The following is a 23862-nucleotide window of genomic DNA, read 5'->3' as shown; positions in this document are numbered from 1 at the left end:
CCATTTCCAGTGTGTGTGTGAGGGGGTGGCAATGTTCTGACATAAGCTAGGTGTTCTATAACTTGACTCAATTCTGACACTATCTGTATAGTATCAGAGACCACAGGTTAAGGGATTAGTCCCACAAGACTGCTTTCATTTCAGATACCAGGAGCAAAAGTCCAAGTTGTTACTTATGGTTCTGATCACCTAGTTACAAATCAGGGGTTCCTGTAACCTGTCTTCAATTAACTTTCTGGAGCAGCTCACAGAACTTCAGAAGCATGTTTACACACCACATAATCAACTTATTGCAAAGATATTTAAGGATACAAATCAAAGAGATACTTCAGGCAAGATCCCAAAGGAGCTTCCCTCTTGGTGGAGTTTGGGTCCTGGCAGGGTGGTACATAATGAATGTTCTGGCTCACTAATCTAGAAGCTGGCTGAGCTCCCTCCTTTTGAATCTTTATGGAGGCTTATTACATAGGCCTGGTTGGTCAAATCATTGCCATTGGTGGGAGATTCAACCTCCAGCCCCTTCTCCAGGGGTTTGGAGTTAAAGTTCCAGCCCTCTGTTCTTGTTCAATTACCCTAGCAACCAGTCTCTCACCCTTAGGTGCTTTCCAAAGTAGCTGCATTAACTTAAACTCAGGTGTGGTGGAAAGGGACTTGTGATGACCATCAAGACATCCTTATAGCTTAGGAAATTCCAAGGAAGCTTCTAAGGAAGCTCTGTGCCAGCACTGGGGATAAACACCAAATAGATATTTATTATAAATTACAGTGTCACACTAGCTTGTAAATGTCAAGTACATATAAATTAATAGAAGCTAAAAATCCTTAAGGTTTCATATTTATCACCCTATCTTCCATTTTGCATCTTTTATCTCTTCTAATTATTTCTTGCTACTAGATTGTTCTTCAGAACTTCAAGCTAATAACATAGTTAAGTCAAGGCTTCAGTGCACTTTCCAAAATAGGGTAGTTAAAAAAAATAAAACTGACAAAAACACCAAACAGCTGACAAATACAATCAGCTGTGATACATAGATTTGCATTGTTTCACTAAGACTGGATGTTGAAAAATAAAGTAAGAGCAGTTACACTACCTTAATTTTCACAGACCATAAGATTCAGACAGTTGCAATGCTGAAAAGGTCTGGCAAAAATGTTTTGTTAAGCCAAAGCATAAAGAGTTTAAATCAGTGAACTGGTGTTATCATTGTCTCCATTTGTCTCTTCCTGGTAAGAGTAATGTGCTTCTGTGGACAGTAGTCAAGAGGTATGAACACATACTGCTCAGAAAATTCCAAGATGTTTACAAAATCAAATTAATTAAAAGTTACTTTGAAATACAGCAGTAGACCTCTAAATGTTAATAATTCTCTAACAACGATTTTCAATTTTTTAAAAGCAGTTTCTCCGTTTTCCAAGTTAAATATCATCAAGGAGTCCTAAATATAAAATATGTTAAAGTCAAACTGTTCTCATTGAACAAGGGGAGGGAATTTCCTGCCTCTTGGCTGGCTGGTGCAGGTACCTCCAGACAATTAATGAGTCCTCATTGACATGGATAAATGAATGGATCAAATTCTGCATGGAGGTTTACTGGATCTAAGGATCACATCTGAAATTCCTAATCTGATAGAATAAAGACATATTTTATTTGCAGGGACAGTTTATCCAGTAGACACAGCATGTGTACAGCTTGAGTCCTATGATACAGTTAATGGCTCATGAAAATATTTTGATTTTAGTTTCTTTACAATTAATATCATAAATATAAATAAATAACAGTAAATCCAGATTAGATTATATCTGTCTTTATACTCTTGCCTGGAGAACCCCATGGACAGAGTAGCCTGGTTAACTACAGTTTATAGGGTCATAAGGAGTCAGACAAGACTTCAGTGCCTTAGCATGCACACGTCTTTATATTAACATGGTCATAAAGAATAATTTTAATTTGGGGGGAGTAAGGTGTAAGATGCGCAGAGCGTGGGTGAGAGGAGCTACCCCATGTCCGAGGTCAGCTGCACAAGTTGGGAGGACCCCACACCCGAGGGGCGGTGGCTGAGAGAAGCTACTCCATATCCATGGTCAGGGGCAGCAGCAGGGAGGAACTACCCCATGTCCGAGGTCAGGGGCTGCAGCCAAAAGGAGTTATCCTGCGTCCGAGGTCAGGGGTGGCAACCAATAGGAGCTACGCCGTGTTCGAGGTCAAGGGCAGGGGCCGAGAGTGCCAGGCTGCTACAGCACAGGAACAGCCAAGAAGAGCTACCTGCACCAGAGGCCAGGGGCGGCGCCCAGGAGGAGCAACCCCATGTCCAAGGAGCAGTGGTTGCACTGGCGCCGGAGGGCCTAGAAGAGCTATTGCACGTTCAAGGTCAGGAGGGGTGGTGGTGAGGAGATACCCCTCATCCAAGGTAAGCAGCAGCGGCTGTGCTTTGCTGGAGCAGCCATGAAGAGATACTCCATGTCCAAGGTAAGAGAAACCCAAGTAAGACAGTAGGTGTTGCAAGAGGGCAGACACACTGAAACCATAATCACAGAAAACTAGTCAACCTATTCACACTAGGACCACAGCCTTGTCTAACTCAATGAAACTAAGCCATGCCCTGTGGGGCCACCCAAGATGGGTAGGCACTGTGGAGAGGTCTGACACAATGTGGTCCACTGGAGAAGGGAATGGAAAACCACTTCAATATTCTTGCCTTGAGAACCCCATGAACAGTAAGAAAAGGCAAAATGATAGGATACTGAAAGAGGAACTACTCAGGTCAGTAGGTGCCCAGTATCCTACTGGAGATCAGTGGAGAAATGACTCCAGACAGAATGAAGGGATGGAGCCAAAGAAAAAACAATACCCAGTTGTGGATGTGACTGGTGAAAGAAGCAAGGTCCGATGCTGTAAAGACCAATACTGCATAAGAACCTGGAATGTTAGGTCCATGAATCGAGGCAAATTGGAAGTGGTCAAACAGGAGATGGCAAGTGTGAATGTCAATATTCTAGGAATCAGCGAACTAACATGGACTGGAATGGGTGAATTTAACTCAGATGACCATTATATCTACTACTGTGGGCAGGAATCCCTTAGAAGAAATGGAGTAGCCATCATGGTCAACAAAAAAGTCTGAAATGCAGTACTTGGATGCAATCTCAAAATGACAGAATGATCTCTGTTCCTTTCCAAGGCAAACCATTCAATATCATGGTAATCAAAGTCTATATCCCAACCAGTAACGCTGAAGAAGCTGAAGTTGAACGGTTCTATGAAGACCTACAAGACCTTGTAGAACTAACACCCAAAAAAGTTGTCCTTTTCATTATAGAGGACTGGAATGCAAAAGTATGAAGTCAGGAAACACCTGGAGTAACAGGCAAATTTGGCCTTGGAATACAGAATGAAGCAGGGCAAAGACTAATAGAGTTTTGCCAAGAAAATGCACTGGTCATAGCAGACACCCTCTTCCAACAACACAAGAGAAGACTCCACACATGGACATCACCAGATGGTCAACATTGAAATCAGACTGATTATATTGTTTGCAGCCAAAGATAGAGAAACTTTATACAGTCAACAAAAACAACACCAGGAGCTGACTGTGGCTCAGATCATGTATTCCTTATTGCCAAATTCAGACTTAAATTGAAGAAAGTAGGGAAAACCACTAGACCATTCAGGTATGACCTAAATCAAATCCCTTATGATTATACAGTGGAAGTGAGAAATAGATTTAAGGGACTAGATCTGATAGACAGAATGCCTGATGAACTATCGACAAAGGTTCATGACATTATACAGGAGTCAGGGATCAAGACCATCCCCATGGAAAAGAAATGAAAAAAAGCAAAATGGCTGTCTGAGGAGGCCTTACAAATAGCTGTGAAAAGAAAAGTGAAAAGCAAAGGAGACAAGGAAAGATACAAGCATCTGAATGCAGAGTTCCAAAGAATAGCAAAGAGATATAAGAAAGCCTTCCTCAGCAATCAGTGCAAAGAAATAGAGGAAAACAGCAGAATGGGAAAGACTAGAGATCTCTTTGAGAAAATTAGAGACACCAAGGGAATATTTCATGCAAAGATGGGCTCAATAAAGGACAGAAATGGTATGGAACTAACAGAAGCAGAAGATATTAAGAAGAGGTGACAAGAATACACAGAAGAACTATACAAAAAAGATCTTCATGACCCAGATAATCACTATGGTGTGATCACTCACCTAGAGCCTGACATCCTGGAATGTGAAATCAAGTGGGCCTTAGAAAACATCACTATGAACAAAGCTAGTGGAGGTGATGGCATTCCAGTTGAGCTATTTCAAATCCTGAAAGATGATGCTGTGAAAGTGCTGCACTCAATATGCCTTCAAATTTGGAAAACTCAGAAGTGGCTACAGGACTGGAAAAGGTCAGTTTTCATTCCGATACCAATTTAAAGGCAATGTCAAAGAATGCTCAAACTACTGCACAATTGCACTCATCTCACACACTAGTAAAGTAATGCTCAAAATTCTCGAAGCCAAGTTTCAGCAATACGTGAACTGTGAACTTCCAGATGTTCAAGCTGGTTTTCGAAAAGGCAGAGGAACCAGAGATCAAATTGCCAACATCCGCTGGATCATGGAAAAATCAAGAGAGTTCCAGAAAAACATCTATTTCTGCTTATTGACTATGCCAAAGCCTTTGACTGTGTGGATCACAATAAACTGTGGAAAATTCTGAAAGAGATGGGAATACCAGACCACCTGAACTGCCTCTTGAGAAACCTATATGCAGGTCAGGAAGCAACAGTTAGAACTGGACATGGAACAACAGACTGGTTTCAAATAGGAAAAGGAGTACATCAAGGCTGTATATTGTCACCCTGTTTATTTAACTTCTATGCAGAGTACATCATGAGAAACTCTGGGCTGGAAGAAGCACAAGCTGGAATCAAGATTGCCAGGAGAAATCTCAATAACCTCAAATATGCAGATGATATCACCCTTATGGCAGAAAGTGAAGAGGAACTAAAAGCCTCTTGGTGAAAGTGAAAGTGGAGAGTGAAAAAGTTGGTATAAAGCTCAACACTCAGAAAACGAAGATCATGGCATCCGATCCCAATCACTTCATGGGAAATAGATGTGGAAACAGTGGAAACAGTTTCAAACTTTAATTTTTGGGGCTCCCAAATCACTGCAGATTGTGACTGCAGCCATCAAATTAAAAGATGCTTACTCCTTGGAAGAAAAGTTATGACCAACCTTGATAGCATATTCAAAAGCAGAGACATTACTTTGCTGACTAAGTTTTGTCTAGTCAAGGCTATGGTTTTCCAGTGGTCGTGTATGGATGTGAGAGTTGGACTGTGAAGAAAGCTTAGTGCCGAAGAATTGATGCTTTTGAACTGTGGTGTTGGGGAAGACTCTTGAGAGTCCCTTGGACTGCAAGGAGATCCAACCAGTCCATTCGGAAGCAGGTCAGTCCTGAGATTTCTTTGGAAGGAATGATGCTGAAGCTGAAACTCCAGTACTCTGGCCACCTCATGCGAGGAGTTGACTCATTGGAAAAGACTCTGATGCTGGGAGGGATTGGGCACAGGAGGAGAAGGGGATGACAGAAGATGAGATGGCTGGATGGCATCACTGACTCGATGGACGTGAGTCTGAGTGAACCCCGGGAGATGGTGATGGACAGGGAGGCCTGGCGTGCTGCGATTCATGGAGTCACAAAGAGTCGGACATGACTGAGCGACTGAACTGAACTGAACTGAAGGTGTAAGATGGCCTTATCCATCTACTAGACAGGATGCAATGGTCCTGATCCCTACAACTTTGGAACATTCTGCAAAATTAAACAAAACTGATTCTATTGTAAGTTTTAGTACAATAGAATTCCCTTTTCACTCTTGATGTCATAATATTTTATAATATAGAGTAAATTATACAGATACAAATTACAGTGCATTTGCTAGAAAGATTCTGTCAAGACTATAACTGAAATAATGTCATTTGCAGCAACATAGATGGGTGTAGAGATTTTTAAGCTAGGTTAAGTAGGTCAGAAAGATAAAAACAAATATCATATGGTATCGCTTATCTGTGTAATCTAAAGAATGAGATGAATGAACTTATTTATAAAACAGAAATATACTCACTGATAATTCAGTTGGTAAAGAATCTGCCTGCAATGCAGTGACCCTGGTTTTACTATTGGGTTGGGAAAATCTGCTGGAGAAGGGATAGGCTACCCACTCCAGTATTCTTCAGCTTCCCTTGTGGCTCAGCTGGTAAAGAATCCACCTGCAAAGCAGGAGACCTGGGTTTGATCATTGGGTTGGGAAGATCTCCTGGAGAAGGGAAAGGCCACCCACTCCAATATTCTGGCCTGGAGAATTTCATAGTCTGTATAGTCCAGGGGGTCACAAAGAGTTGGAAATGACTGAGTGACTTTCACTTTCACTTTCAAATAGAGTCACGGATATAGAAAGCAAACATGGTTACCAAAGGGAGTGAGGGATAAATTAGGAGTTTTGGATTAACAGATGCACACCACTATATATAAAGGAACAAGAACCTACTGCATAGCGCAGGGAACTGTACTTATTTGCATTTATTATCAATCTTCCTAAAAACATCAACTATTTTCAATAACTAAAAGTTACCAGCTGTACTACTCCACTGGACACACTGACGTAATCTCTCAGAAGAGATTTTTGATGAATATGGAGTCCTGTGCTCAGTGGGTTTGATGTAGTTGACACCCCCACTCCCCTTCAGGCAAACATTCACATTTATGCTGCATGCAAACACACTTACTACAATCTCACACAGTAAGTTAAAATGTCTTACTTTATTTCATTCACTCTGATTACTTTCTTCCCATTTTCGTTGTAAATACTGAGAACAAATATTCGTAAGTGGTCCAAAAGTTAGAATAAATATCAGTGAATATCTTCTAGTCCATCTAGTTCTAAAGAACAAGGTTAACCAGAGTATTTAAACTATTTGTCCACATGTCTATGGAAAATCATAAAGCACATCGTTTGATACTGTTACTTTGATAAAGTTTTGGCCTCTGTAACACACTGCTGTAAGATTTCTTGTTCTATTTTGTGAGCTTAACCTTGTTCCTGATTCTGAAACTGACTGTGAAGACATGTTTGAGCATAAAAAAGTGTTTTTCACTTTATTGCTTCCAACCAACTCTTCCTCTTTTTAGTTGCACACACACACAGACACGTACACATTGACACAATAAAACCCTCTCAGGATCTGTGCCAGTGCTGTGTAAATACTGTAGCAAGAGTGATTATTTAATGAATTTATCCCCAGAGATTCGTCAAAGTACACATTCAGATTTAGACCACTTGCAACTCCATAAATACCAAGAACTCATTCAAAACAGCAACTATCCCTTCTTGCTGAACTGACTGCTCTGCTTACTCTCAATGAATGTGTTAAGCATCTTTCCATGGGTCTCCACTGTCAAATTTATTTTCAGAGAGCAGAACAATCAGACGACAGATGCTATGTCACAAGATAGAATTTAGAGAATTTTCTTTTTTGGCCTATTTTCAGAGACTTCAAGGTTCTGCTTTATACTTCCTGTTTCTAACCACGTTATATGTTCTCATTTTAAAATAAAATTTAAAAACAGTTTAGAATTCTACTTTTAAATAGAAAAATAGAAATGACAAAGCCACATAGAAATGACAAAGCTAAAATCACAAAGCCCTGAATTTTTGGAATCCTCATGTTAGATTCTAAGAACTATGAATTTTTTGATGGAGGAAACATTTTATCTTTTATCATTAGTATCATTTATTTTAAATATTTTATCACTATTATCATTTAATCTTTTATCATTTAATGCCTACACTGCATTGCATTTTTAATATTTAAGTGACTAAAATAATATGGATAGGTCTTAAAACAAAAAAAAGTTTCAACCATTTTTTTAAAAAGCCAACTAGTTTGTTCAGTGCAAAATACTTTTTAGAAAATCCAGCAGTGTGACTGCCTGCAGATGTTCTGACCAAGAACTGTAGAGGGTGAACTGAAGCTTTGGTTGCAGGGCTGCTATCATGGACTTGCCAGCAAAAGACAAGTACTGCACTTTTCGGTAATTAGCTACATATAACTTACCTCCCTACATTGCAGGCTGCAACAGCGACAATAACAATGTCTCATACATTAAATTAAAATATGTTGAAAATAGCCTTCTACTGATTGGGCCAAAACCTTTAGTGACATCAAAATCCACACACTTACTTTCCTTAATCTTCAGGTAAGACAGAAATTATATAAGAAGATCCTAGCAGAGTGGAGAAAATGGAAATTTTTATTAGCTTTAGAATATTTTATATGGTAGTATAGTTGTATGATTTATATATGCGTGATGTATGTAGTTGTATGGTGTGATGCATGTATATATATAGTTGTATGATGTATGTATAGGTATATGACAGAAATGGGTGAATTTAATTCACATGAGCATTATGTTTACTACTGTGGGCATGAATCTCATAGCAGAAATGGAGTAGCCCTAATAATCAACAAAAGAGTCTGAAATACAGTACTTGGGTGCAACCTCAAAAATTACAGAATGATCGCGGTTTGTTTCTAGGGCAAACCATTCAATATCACAGTAATCCAAGTCTATGCTCCTATTATCTACCGATGCTGAAGAAAGTGAGGTTGATCAGCTCACTGATGACCTAGAAGACCTCCCAGAACTAACACCAAAATAAGATGTTCTATTCATCATCGAGGATTGGAATGCAAATGTAGGAAGTCAGGGTACGCCTGGAGTAACAGGCACGTCTGGCCTTGGAGAACAAAATGAAGCAGGGCAAAAGCTCACTGAATTTTGCCAGGAGAATGCACTAGTCATAGCAAATGCTCTTTTTCAACAACGCAAGAGACTACTTTACACATGGACATCACCAAGTGGTCAATGCCAAAATCAAATCGGTTACATTCTTTGTAGCCAGAGATGGAGAAGTTGTATACAATCAGTAAAAACAAGACCTGGAGCTGACTGTGGCTCCGATCATCAGCTTCTCATAACAAAATTTAGGCTTAAACTAAAGAAAACCAGGAAAAACACTAAGCCACTAGATATGACTTAAACTAAATCGCATATGAATTCACAGTAGAGGTAATGAATAGATTTAAAGGGCTAGATTTAGATAACAGTGTTCTTGAAGAGCTATGGACAGAGGTCCATAATATTGTACAGGAGGTGGCGAAAAAAACAACCCAAAAGAAAAAGAAAAGCAAGAAGGCAAAGTGGTTATCTGAGGAGGCTTTATGAGTAGCAGAGGAATGAAGAGAAATGAATAGCAAGGGAGAGAGGGAAAGGTACATCCAATTAAATGCAGAATTTCAAAGAATAGATAGAAGAGACAAGAAGGCCTTCTTAAGTGAACAGTGTTGAATAATAGAAGAACACAACAAAAGGGGAAAGACTAGAGATCTCTTCAGGAAAATTGGAAACATCAAGGGAGTTTTTGACCCAAAGATGGGCACAGTAAAGGATAAAAATGGTAGAGACCTAGAAGATGCTGAAGAGATCAAGAAGAATTTGAAAGAATACACAGAACTGTACAAAAAAAGATCTTAATGAGCTGTATTACTATGACGACACCCAGAGCCAGACATTCTGCAGTGTGAAGTCAAGTGGGCCTTAAGAAGCATTGCTACTAATAAAGCTAGTGAATGTGATGAAATTCAAGCAGAACTATTCAAATCCATACAGGAGGATGACATCAAGGTTTTGCATTCATTATGCCAGCAAATCTGTAAGACCTAGCAGTGGCCACAGGATTGGAAAAAGTCAATTCTCATCCCAATTTCTAAGAAAGGTAATACCAAAGAATGCGCTAACCATTGGACAACTGCACTCATCTCCCATGCTAGTCAGGTCATGCTTAAAAATCTTGCATGCTAAGCTTCAGCATTATGTGAACCAAGAACTTCCAGACGTTCAAGCTGGTTTTAGAAAAGGAAGAGGAAAGAGATCAAATTGCCAACATTTGTTGGATTGTAGAGAAAGCAAGGGAATTTCAGAAACTCATCTATTTCTGTTTCATCAACTACACTAAAGCCTTTGACTGTGTAGATCAAGACACACTGTAGAATGCTCTTAGAGAAATGGGAATACCAGACCATCTTAACTGTCTACTGAGAAACCTGTATGTGGGTCAAGAAGCAACAGTTAGAATCCTTCATGGAACAACCGATTGGTTCAAGATCAAGAAAAGAGTACAACAGGGCTGTCCCCTGTCACCCTGTTTGTTTAACCTATACTTTGAGCACATCAGGAGAAATGTCAGGCTGGATGAGTTACAAGCTAGAATTAAGATAGGCGGGAGAAACATCAACAATCTCAGATATGTGGATGAAAGAGATACATGTATCCCATTGTTCAGCAGCACTATTTACAATAGCTAAAACATGGAAGCAACCTAGATGTCCATCAACAGATGAATTGATAAAGAAGTTGTGGTACATATACACAATGGAATATTACTCAGCCATTAAAAAGGAACACGTTTAAGTCAGTTCTAATGAGGTGGATGAACCTAGAACCTATTATACAGAGTGAAGTAAGTCAGAAAGAGAAAGATAAATACCGTATTCTAACACATATATGGAATCTAGAAAAATGGTACTGAAGAATTTATTTACAGGGCAATAATGGAGAAACATACATAGAGAATAGACTTGTGGGCATGAGGAGAGGGGAGGAGAGGGTGAAGTGTATGGAAAGAGTCACATGGAAACTTACATTACCATATGTAAAATAGACAGCCAACAGGAATGGCTGTATGGCTCAGGAAACTCAAACAGGGACTCTGTATCAATCCAGTGGGGTGGGATGGGGAGGGAGGTGGCAGGGAGGTTCAAAAAGGAGGAGGTCTATGTATACCTATAGCTGGCTCATGCTGAGGTTTGACAGAAAACAACAAAATTCTCTAAAGCAATTATCCTTCAATGAAAGATAAATTAATTTAAAAAAAAAAAGCTATGATCATGCCATCAGGCCCCATTCAGTTCAGTTCACTTCAGTCTCTCAGTTGTGTCCAACTCCTTGTGACCCCATGAATCGCAGCATGCCAGGCCTCCCTGTCCATCACCATCTCCCAGAGTTCACTCAAACTCACGTCCATTGAGTCCATGATGCCATCTAGCCATCTCATCCTCTGTCTTCCCCTTCTCCTCCTGCCCCCAATTCCTCCCAGCATCAGAGTCTTTTCCAGTGAGTCAACTCTTTTCATGAGGTGGCCAAACTACTGGAGTTTTAGCCTCAGCATCATTCCTTCCAAAGAACACTCAGAGCTGATCTCCTCTAGAATGGACTAGTTGAATCTCCTTGCAGTCCAAGAGACTCTCAAGAGTCTTCTCTAACACCGCAGTTCAAAAGCATCAATTCTTTGGTGCTCAGCATTCTTCAGAGTCCAACTCTTGCATCCATACATGACTACTGGAAAAACCATAGCCTTGACTATTACTGCATGGCAAATAGAAGGGGAAAAGATGGAAGTAAGGACAGATATCCTCTTCTCCAGCTCCAAAATCACTGCAGATAGTGATTGAAGCCTTGAAATCAGAAGATGGTTGCTTCATGGCAGGAAAGTGATGACAAACTTACACAGTGTGTTGAAAAGCAGAGGCATTGCCCTGCTGACAGAGGTCTGTATAGTCGAGGCTATAGTCTTCCCAGTGGTCTGTTGTGAGAGCTTCCCGGTTGTGAGAGCTGGACAGTAAAGAAGGCAGAATGCCAAAGAACTCATGCCTTTGAATTGCAGTGCTAGAGAAGACTCCTGAGAGTCCCTTGGACAGCAAGAAGGTCAAATCAGTCAATCTTAAGGAGATCAACCCTGAATATTCACTGGAAGGACTGATGCAGAAGCTGTAGTTCAGGTGTTTTCTTCACCTATATGAATAGACGACTCACTGGAAAAGTCCCTGATGCTGGGAAAAATCAAGGGCAGAAGAAGAGGGTATCAGAGGATGAGATGGCTGGATGGCATCACTGATGCAGTGAAAATGAACTTGGGTAAACTTTGGGAGATGGTGAGGGACAGGGAAGCCTCATGTGACCATGAGGTCACACAGCTGGACATGACTGGGTGACTGAACAACAGTAACAACATAGTTGTATGGTGCCCATTATTTATTTAAAAAATACTTTAAAATTTGATGGAAAAGTAATTTTTAAGCTTATTTTGGAAGGTCTTGTGTTAGAAGCAATGAATGTATACATGATATGTCGACTATTTCTAGTTAGAAACACTGGTGGTACTTTAGTGATTGAATCATCTGAAACAAATATGTGAACAATTGACCATAATTGTGTCATATCATTATGTCACTCTCTGTGTTATTAATAACCATATTTTGGAGAAACCTTACTACAGTTTTCCTGAGTATGTTTCAAACAAATCCAGAATTCATAAGTTCATTATCAAGCTGGATCCTATTTTCAGTGAGGCAGTGAGCTAAGCATTAGCATCAGTATCAGTTTAGTGGCTCAGTCATGTCTGACTCTTTGCAACCCCATGGACTGCAGCACACCAGGCTTCCCTGTCCATCACCAACTCCGAAAGCTTGCTCAAACTCATATCCTTCAAGTCGGTGATGCCATCCAACCATCTCTTCCTCTGTCATCCTCTTTTCTTCCTGGCTTCAATCTTTCCCAGCATCAGTCTTTTCCAGTGAGTCAGTTCTTCACATCAGGTGGTCAAAGTACTCGTGTTTCAGCTTCAGCATCACTCTTTCCAAAGAATATTCAGCACTGATTTCCTTTAGGATTGACTGGTTTTCATAATAGAAAATGAACGAACCATAGTCTGTAACCACACTCAAGAATGACCACAATCTTATAAGTGAAGCAGGTATTCCCACAGTTGCTGTATACATTGCTTGATAAATGAAGTGAAGTGAAAGTCACTCATGTGTCTGACTCTTTGTGACCCCAGACTATACAGTCCATGGAATTCTCCAGGCTTCCATACTGGAGGGAGTAGCCTTTCTCTTCTCCAGGAGATCTTCCCAACCCAGGGATTAAACCCAGGTCTTCCACATTGTAGGCAGATCCTTTACCAGCTGAACCACAAGGGAAGCCCAAGAATACTGGAGAGGGTAGCCTATCCCTTCTCCAGAGGATCTTCCTGACCCAGGAATCAAACCTGGGTCTCTTGCATTGCTGGTGGATTCTTTACCAACTGAGCTATCAGGGAAGCCACATTGCTTGATAAGGCTCACGCATATGACAGAGAACACAGAGAAGGGGCTTACTCAAAGGAAGAGAGGGAAGATGAAGAAGAATGAGAGAGAAAGGTTAGAGCAATAACAGATTAGTGATCTTAAGAGAAGACAAGGACCTGCCAGATACGCCTAGGAAAGAATCCAAATCAGAGGCAGGTAGACAGCGCCTTTATTCCCACTGAAACAAGGCATCAACAGAGCATGAATGGTGAGTTGAAAGCATAACAGTGACGTGGGAGAGTACTTCTGAAGGCCAAAAGCAAATCTATCAAAAGCAAGATTTATTAATTCTTAATCATTTCCTCAGTTAACAGTGTGACAGAAGGAATTGCATAGGATAGTGTGAGGACCCCATATGTGCTTCCTTTTAGTGGTATAATATGCAAAAAAGTCCCCAATATTAGCTAGCAATCTTAGTGAGTTATCACTAAGTAAATCATGTCCAGAGATGCAATCATGCTCATTTTAGAAGCAGCCTTCAGTACCCTTTTAGACATCATTTTTCCCTCCTAAAGAGAAAAATTATTTTGCCTTTTATGATATTACCTTCTTTCTTTTAAAAAGTATTTTAAGCATCTATCTATCTATATTCCTAATAACTATGATACAGTTTTACTTGTTTTTTAGCTTTATGTAAAGAGAATCCTACAGTATGCATTATTTTCTGACTGGTCTCAACATTATATTTGAGATTAATTTTTTGCCTATACATGAAGCCATTTTCATTGCTGCATACTGTTCCATTTTATAAACATGTCATAATTTCTTTACTTATTTTATTTATAAATTTGGTTCAGTTGTATTATTAAAATTAATCATGCTATAAATATTATTATATGTATCTTGATACAAATGTAAACACATTTCTATTGAATATATAAATGAGTAGAAGTGTTTGATCATAAAATATATAAACTTTTGGCTTTAGAAGATAATGCCAGAAGTGGTCAAAAGCAAACCTATCAGAAGCAAGATTTCTTTATTAATTCTTAATCATTTCCTCAGTTAACAGTGTAACAGAAGGTAACGCCAGATGTGGTTGTTTCAATTAATTTTCCTACAAACTCCCATTGGTCTGTATCCTCTCCAGCACTTAATATTTTTAGTCTTTTAAATTGTAGGCATTCTAACATCTGTATAATAGTATCTTCTTATGCTTTTTAATATGAAAGGACCTGGAGATTGTCCTACTGAATGAAGTAAGTCAGAGAATGAGAAATGTATATGACATCCCTTATATGTGGAATCTAATAAGAAATGATACAAATGAACTTTTTACAAAATAGAAACAGACTCATAGCCTTAGAGAATGAACTTATGGCTGCCAAGAAGGAAGGATGGGGAGAAGGGATAATTAGGGAGTTTGGGATGGACATGTACACACTGGTATATTTAAAATGGATAACCAACAATATTGTATCGTATAGCACAGGGAACTCTGCTCAGTGTTATGTGGAAGCCTGGATGGGAGGGGAGCTTGGGGGAGAATGAATGTATATATATGACTGAGTACCTTTGCTATCCACCTGAAATCATCACAACATTGTTAACTGGTTATACACACAAGTGCTCAGTTGCATCTGACTCTTTGCAATCCGATGGATTGTAATCTGCTAGGCTCCTCTGTTCATGGGATTTTTCCAGGCAAGAATACTGGAATGGGTTGCCGTTTCCTTCTCCAGTTAACTGGCTATACTCTGATATAAAATAAAATAAAATAAAAACATTTTTTTAAAAATTAAAAAAAAATATTGGAGTATACCTTTAGGCTTTCAGTGTGCATTCCTTGATTACTCATTAGCTTGGAAGTCTTTCACATGCTTATTAACTATTTGAATGTTTTCTTTGTGACATGCTGTTGATTGCCATTTTTCTATTTTGCTCTCAGGTTAATTTTCCCCCCTTTACTGAATTATAGTGCTTTATACTCATCTCTGTCTGTTATGCATGCTTAAAATATTGCTTCTTACTCTATAGCTTGACCTTTTACTCCATTAATGATGTTTTTGATGACCAATTTCTTCATCTTACTGAAGTCCAATCAACTAATCTTTTCTTTTAAGGTCATCATAGTTTAAAAGTCTTTCACTGTTCTGAATTCATTAAGAAATCCTCTGATGTTTCTATATAACTTTTAGGAACCAAAAAAAAAAAAAAAAAAAAAAAGGCCAAAGGACGTAGAACTCAAGATCCCCTCCCCTGGGTACTCCTGGGTGAGAGACTCCCGGAAGTGACTGGGAAGGTGGAAGAGAAAAGAAGCCATAATTCTCAGAGACTTTTTCCGCTGCTGCATCAGCTGGCCTGAGCTCCACAGTGGCTCTCTGATGAGTCCTTGAGACCCACCCATTTATCTTCTGCAGACTGCGGTATTTGTGGGAACTTCTGAGAATTTCCTGAGAACTGTGGCAGCTTTGGAAAAGAATTTGAAAAGTTCTACTTTGGTACTTCCAGCTGAGCGCAGTAATTTTCCATGGATGCTTCTCAGATTTTCAGCCCTTCCTATTTCCCAGTGTGGCTAGAGGCCTCCAGTACTCCTAGTAATTGCTCTGTACCTGGAATACATCCTATAGCTCCTCTCTTTCTGATTGAACCTTGACTTGGCTCTAGTTTTGTTGTCTTGTCTCTTTGTATACCTGGGTCTATTTATTGTTGGACATTGTATTCCTACCAATGGTTTTCAGAAATAATCTGACTCAAATAGAGAATATAGGTTTGTTTATCCCAGGTAACTAGTGTCGTTAGTAATCCAGAATCACATTATTTTCATTCCAGGCACTGAAATGATGTGGGAAAAAGGCTGCAGGTGCTATGAAACAAGTCTGCTTTCTGCTCACTCATAATTCTTGGGGTTAGCCCTAAAGGGTCACCAAAGTGGGGGATGCTCACCAGGTCCCTGACTGGGCAGGCCCTGGGTCCTAATTTGGCTCCTCAGACTGCCAGCTGCTTGGCCATTTCTGAAATTGGTAAATATCTCTACATTGCTTTGCTGGTGGCTCAGATGGTAAAGAATCTGCCTGCAATGCAGCAGACCTGGGTTTGATCCATGGGCTTGAAAGATCTCCTGGAGAAGGAAATGACAATCTACTCCAGTATTCTTGCCTGGGAAATCCCATGGACAGAGGAGCCTGGTGGGTGATAGTCCATGGGGTCACAAAGAGTTGGACACAACTGAGCGACATGCTCACTGTATAGGGTAAAGTATCCCCAAATGCCAAGCTACCTTCTCTGATTTTTACCCCTTTTGGATCTTTGCCTGCTATTTCATCCTTGTCATCTTAATTCTCCAAATTCTTGCACCAAGATGAATTTTAAATATTTTTTCAGCTTTTGTAATTGTCCAAATTCCTTAATTAGTTATTAAGAGAAACAAAAATCACCTATGGTGACTTCAAGCTTATTTTTGGCCGATTCCTGTTGATATGACAGAAAACCATAAAATTATATAAAGCAATTATCCTTCAATTAAAATTTTTTTAAAAAATTAAAAATAAAATGAAACAAAAATATCACATTAAATACAAATCTCTCATCTTGCATAATAATAAATTATAATTGAGTTAAAAGTTTTGCAGAAAATTATTTTTTAAATGGGAAAATTATAATCATAGTCTTATAAGACTAATCATAAGAGTCTTTCTAAGGCTGACATAAAACTAAAGAACAGAAAGAGAGGAAGAGAGAGAGAGAGAAAGAGAGACAAAAAGAGAAAGAGAGAGCAGTTCTACGATATATAAAATTTCAATATTTCTGTACTTTAAAAATAGCAAAGTTATTTGGGGGGAGGGGGCGGTGTATGAGAAATCTCTGTATTTCCCTTTCAGTTTTGCTGTAAATCTAAAAGCTGCTCTAAAAAATAAAGTCTTTTAAAAAGTGAAAAAAAAAAGTGAAGTCAAAGGACAAGTTATAGTGAGTAAATATTTGGTTCATACATAATGACACATTCTTTAAGAAAAAAAAGAAAAAAAGAAAAAAAAGACACATTCTTTATATCTATCATTTATTACTCCCTTGACTGTACTCTTATTTTCTTTTCAATTTTCTTACTTGTACATTTTATTTTCTTTTTGTTTTCTGGTCTCAGTTTATTCTCTTTATAGATTTACATTCATGCCTTTTAAAGACTTATTGTTATCCATTAAGAGTGTGAAATATGTTCTGAAATGATTTATTCATTAAATGAATGAAGATTTATTGAATGCCCACAATCAGTCACACAAATATTTTAGGAGCTGGGGATACAATTGTTACCAAGAAAGACAAATGTTCTTATTCTGGTTGTGAATCACTGGAGGGGTTCTATTTATTTTTTTTTTTTAATGAAATGAGGTGTTTCCTTTTTCTTGTCTTATAGTACCTGGCAACTATAAGTGTGTTTTATTTCTGTTTATTAATCTTCAAAAGAGAGAAGAGACAGACAGACCTAATACGCCAACAGCAAGACCATGGGATTGTCTTTGACCCCAGCCCTTCTGGATTTACTTGTTTGCTCGTTAAATCCTTTCCCTTGCATTTAGCTGGATGTTTTGTGGAGGATGGGGATTCCCTTGTGGCTCAGCTGATAAAGAATCCACCTGCAATGCGGGAGACTGGAGAAGGGAAAGGACACCCACTCCGGTATTCTGGCCTGGAGAATTCCATGGACTGTATAGTCCATGGGGTTGCAAAGAGTCCAACACGACTGAGTGACTTTCACTTTCACTTTTCACTTTGTAGAGGATGTAGCTCACGGCTGTTTTACTCTTTGCCATTCTCTGTCTTAGCAGTTGGATACACAGGTGTTCTCCTAGACTTACTATCTAGTCCTATAAATGGATGACTTAAATGAAAAAACAGTCTTCGCTACTTACTGTACAAAGGATCTGGCGCCTTAGCTTTTCCATGATTATAGCTATTTCTCTGTTAATCTGCTTTTCCTTTTTTGGGAAATACAATTATCAACAAGATGTACCAAAGTTACAGGTGATTTAGGGTGTTTGAGTCAGCACTTCAGAAAACAGGGGACCCATAGTAGAGGGTAAACTGTCAAGATTTGCTTTAGTAGAGACTTTAGATATTGAATAAGGGATCAGGCAGAGCCATAATACGATAGTTTTCTTTCAGCAAGAACACAATGTAAGTCTTTTACCAATAGCAGGTTTTGTATTTGTTTGTTTTTTAGTATGGTTCTAGTCTGGTAGTTTTTTGTACGTCTTTGTAGGTGCTTTCCTTATAATTGTAATGGTGTGGGCCATATTAAGGGCTAATCATATCCCATTTTTTCACTGGGTTAGATTTTTAGTTCAATTAGTGGTGTTACATTTTCTCATGTGTAACTTTATTGGTATTTATAAATAAATGTGTTGATATTTAAATATGCATATATTAGATCTGCGAAACTCTGAATGATATGTAATCAAGTAGGTCATGACATGATTTCATTCTCTAGACAATTGCATACTTATAGAAAAATCCTTATAGCAATTTACTTTGAAATGAGACAGGTGCTAATTTTTCTAAAAATAAAAATGAGAATAGAAACTATTTTTCAAAGACCATCTCAACAGATTTTTAAAACTTTGTTTTATTCTTTTTAAAATTTAATTTTTTCTGCATTTCAAAAGTAATTAAAATTTATTGTTTAGGTGAAGAGTAGAAAACATGGCTGTCTTCCACCACATAACGTTACCATGTTTTATAAATTTGCTTTGTTTACTGTTCAGAGTTATTTGTGCAAGAGGACTAAGAGTGCAAGTTCAAGGGTATCATGTCCTGTTTTCAAACTTGTCACCTACTAACTGTAATCTCCTACTGACTCAGTGCCTTAATTACCTCCTCTGTAAAATGAGGACAGTGTAATCAACCCTTCAGGGGCAGTAATTGAGATAATGCATGTAAAGCTCTTTAAAATTTGCTAGTGCACATAAAAGCACTTAAAATGCAGCTATTTTAACTTGTAATTTTGTTGTTGAAATGAATTACTTAACATTTTGTTTTATAAAGCTATTTTCTATAAAAATAAAATAAAAGGTATAACATGGTATAATTATACATGGTATAATTAATAACATGAGGAGCACATAATAAATATTGTCCTATGATATAATTCCAGTGGATGCATAATATTTATTTTTTATTGTGTCATTCCTTAGTTAACTCTCTGCAGTTGATTTGTTATTAATTTTTCCTATTATGTACATTTTTAGTTTCCTATTGTGACTTTAACAAATTAACACAAAATTTAGTCACTTAAAATAACCAAATTTATTATTTTGCTCTGGACGTCAGATTAAAATCAAGATGTCAACAAGACTGTGTTTCTTCTGGAGACTTCAAGTGAGAATCCATTTCCTTGCCTTTTCCAGCTTCCAAAAGCCCCTGCATTGCTGGGCCCACCCCCTTCTTCACACTTCAAAGTACATAATTTCAATCTCTAGTTCTGTTTTTTCAAGTCTTTTTCCTGATTTTATCCATCTTGCCTTCCTATTCAGGATCCACTGAATAATTATATTGGATCCACTCAGATAATCCAGGATCATCTTCCCATCTAAAGATCCTTAGTAAGCCTCATCTGCAGAATCCCTTTCGCTGTGGAGAAATGGAAGACAACATTCACAGGTCCCTACGTTTAGGATGGGGACATCTTTGGAGAAACTAACTTGTGCACGTGAAAGTGAAAGTCACTCAGTCGTGTCCAACTCTTTTCGACTCCACGGACTACACAGTCCATGGAATTCTCCAGGCCAGAATACTGGAGTGGGTAGCCTTTCTCATCTCCAGGGGATCGTCCCAACCCAGGGATTGAACCCAGGTCTCCCACATTGCAGGCAGATTCTTTACCAGCTGAGCCACAAGGGAAGCCCAATTTGTGCATACTTCTTTATTATTTCTTAGAATTCATCTCTAGACATAAGTTTCTGATGAAACAACTTGTCCATTTAAATCTTTTCTGAGGCAATTCCCGTGGCAGCCCAGTGGTTGAGACTGCACATCCACTGCAGGGAACAGGGTCTGATCCCCGGTCAGGGAACTAAGATCCCATATGACACGTGCTGTGTCCAAATAAAGAAAAATAAAATGTTTTGCTCAATTTTGCCCTATTCACAATTTAGCAAAAGCCTAACTGGGTGAACATTGTTTAATTAAATCCAAGAATGTTGTGTTAATTTACTCTGTCTAGGGTTTCACGACAGTTGCATTTTATTTTAATGTTCAACATTTCAAAATTTGTAAACTTTCTAATTATCTTAAAACTAGGCTTTCAGTTGTTCTTTTTCTTATTTGTTTACTCAGTTTTCAATATTAAAAACAGAAAAATTTTCTTAGTTTTCTGTATTGAAGCACAATGCTAACCAAAGACATCTATTTAAAAAGATTTGCTTTCCTGTCACTCATAAAACATCTATTCTAGGAAATGCAGGTGACAAAAATATGTGAGATATTGCAACATCTGAAAAAGGGAAGAAATAAAGTTGTGATTTCCTAGAGTAATCCATAAACATAATATCATAAAAGGCAAAAGTTGTTTTTATAAGTGCTTGCCATATGCCATAGACTTTGATATATTATATATTACTTTTGTAGTCTGTCATGAGTATCATTCATGAATTCCACTTGGAGAATAAAGAAAGTGCTGATTAAAATCAAAGAAATGTGAGGGAAAAAAAAGGAAACTTCTGCTCCTGTTATAATATTAAGCTAGCTTGAGTTCCTAAGCACTCCTTCAAAATCAAACTTGGAGGAACCAAAGATGAGAGTAGAAAGAAGACCAGCAGGAGTTGCCTGCATAACAGAAAACCACCCCAACTGGATCCACTCCAGGGGATTTCTGAGGCCTTGACCTGGGTGTGTGGCAAGTGGTGAAGGGGTCATTGTGCATTTTTCAGGTGCCTCTTTGCTTCCCTGCTCATGCCTTCAGACAATCACTCCTTTACCTCTCATAAGGTGCAGTCAGGGCTGAAAAATATAACAGAGCCAAACACGAGCAACACAGAGACAACAGTGTTGGCTGAGGAGGCTGAAAAAGGGTCTCCTCTGTTAGAGCTCCTGCAGCCTTGCCTCCTTTAAATCCCCAGGGAAACAGTGGCTTCCTAGGGAGGAAGCCTCCTCCTCATGCTCCTCATCTCATTTCAGAACTCTGATGCAAAGATCTGGCCTGTGAGTTTACTCAGAAGAGTGACAGTGGGTGGGGGTTGTCAGCAGGAGTTTGGGTGGGCTTTCTGCTGTCTCTCATGCCGTTTCCCCAGAAGGGCTGTGGCCTCCAGACAAGTGGGAGCTCACAAATCAAACACTGGAGACTTGAATACAACCTTGGTAGAGAAAGGTTTAAAATGAAACCTATTGACATACAATCATTGGAACTGTGATTTAAAATAAGTGTAATATATATGTGTGAGCAGAAAAGGTAAGAGAGAAGCAATAGGACACAAGAAAAATAAGTCACAAAGTCCTTGTGAATATTAGATATTGAAATGTAATAGTTGAAATAAAGAACATAAGAGAGGGATAAATACCAGGCTAGATATAGCTGAAGAAGGAATTACTGATTTGGAAGATAATATGGAGGAGCTCTTCCAGAAGATAGTTCTAAAGATATATAAAAATATACATAAACTATACTAAGAAAGATAAGCTTCACAAGATTAAAAGAAGATGGAAGACTTCAAGATGAAAAAGTTTAGGATGCTAAATAAGGGGAGAAGGCAACACCATTACTTAACAAATTTTGTTAAATGAGAATATTGAAGGCAATGAGAGTATGTAAAAAACATTCAGAGAGAAAAGCAAACTCCCATGTAGGAATAAAAATTAGGTGTCAAATGTTTCTATAGTAATATATGATACAAAAATGGAGTAATTTTTTAAAGTATTAAAGGATATCCAGTTGAATAATTATGCAAATTTAAGGACATAAACAAAGGCATTGACAATTTCAGGACTTTTGATAATGTCATACCGTGAAATCATTCTTGAAGTAAGTATTCAAATAAGTAAAGAAAAACAAAACAGTGCCCCAGAGATGTTATACATATCAGGGGAAGAAGCAGCCATCAAATTATTCAGTAACATTGTGTGTGTACGTATGAGAGAAAGAGAGAGAACAAGCACAAAATCACAGTACTTAGTTAAAGAAAATGTATTCATAACAACTGAAAATTAAGTTCTAGAAAATATTAATAAAATAAGAGCTCAGGAATAACAAATTAGATTTATGTTTTCTGCAAGTGACACTTTTAAAACAAAAAGACAAAATGTTTTAAAAGGGAAAGTACAAACAGCAACAACAAAGCTAGGATAGTAATTTTAAAACCTAAAAAAATAAAATTTGAGACAACAATATCATGTGACTACATAAGGCCTGGAGAATTCCATGGACTGTATAATCCATGAGGTCTCAAAGAGTTGGACATGACTGAGTGACTTTCAAAAAAAGAAAAAAAACCCATAAGGATATTATATACTGTAAAAGAAAATAGTAGGAAAGGCATGACATTATAAACATAAGTGCTTGTATAAAACAGACTCAAAACATAAATCAAAACTTTCCAGGGAGAAACAGGTAAATGAACAATTGTCATTTGAGATTTTGCATGTGCCTCTCTAAAACTACAATCAAGTAGACAAAAAATGAACAATCTATTCTTCACACAGAACCTAAGATAATTTTTTAAAGATGGAGATTACATTGTCATTTTTTAAAGCACAATTCTTCTGTAGCTTCCCATTAATGTTAGAATAAAATCTAGAAGGCTCTGCGTGTCTCTTATGGTTCATGATTTGTTCCCTCTTATTTCACTATTTTCTCTCTCCTATTTATTATATTTGTGCCAGACTAACCTCCCTAGTGACACAGACAGTAAGGAGTGTACCTGCGATGTGGGAGTCCCAAGTTCAATCCCTGAGTTGAGAAGATCCTGTGAAGAAGGGAATGGCAACCCACTTCAGTATTCTTGTGGATAATTCCATGAACAGAGGAACTTGGTGGGCTACAGTCCATATGATTGCAAAGAGTCAAACATGGCTGAGCAAGTAGCACGTTTCACTTTTCAGAAGATGCTAAGCTCCTTACTCAGGAGTCTGGCATGTAAAACTGGTTGGTGCTAAAATAGTTGCTCACTTACTTCTAGTGATTTTGCACCGTTCAGTTCTCTCCTTAAAATATCTCTTCCCGGGCGATTGTAAATAGTGCTGCAATGAACATTGCGGTGCTCACACACACAGTACTACATGTAAAATCCATAACTTATATAAGGACCTATGGTATAGCACAGGAAACTCTACTCAATACTCTGTAACAACTTATATAAGGAAAAAGATCTGGAAAAGAATAGATACACGTTGATTCACTTTGCTGTACGCCTGAAACTAACGCAACAGGATGTTGTTTAGTAACTAAGCTGTGTCCAACTCTTTATGACCCCATGGACTTTAGCCCACAAGTCTCCTCTGTCCATGGAATTTTCCAGGCAATAATACTGGAGTGAGTTGCCAGTTCCTTCTCCAGGGGATCTTCCCGATTGAGCCTGCGTCTCCTGCATTGGCAGGCAGATTCTTTATCACTGAGCCACCAGAGAAATCAACTAGACTCCAAGAAAACTTTTTAGAAAATTTCTTCATCAGAGAGGTCTTGCCTATTCATTTTT

The sequence above is a fragment of the Ovis aries genome, chromosome 6 (genome assembly GCF_016772045.2).
Source record: "Ovis aries strain OAR_USU_Benz2616 breed Rambouillet chromosome 6, ARS-UI_Ramb_v3.0, whole genome shotgun sequence".
Lineage (NCBI taxonomy): Eukaryota > Metazoa > Chordata > Mammalia > Artiodactyla > Bovidae > Ovis > Ovis aries.
The sequence above is the reverse complement of the archived record's forward strand: the minus strand, read 5'-3'. Positions refer to the sequence as shown.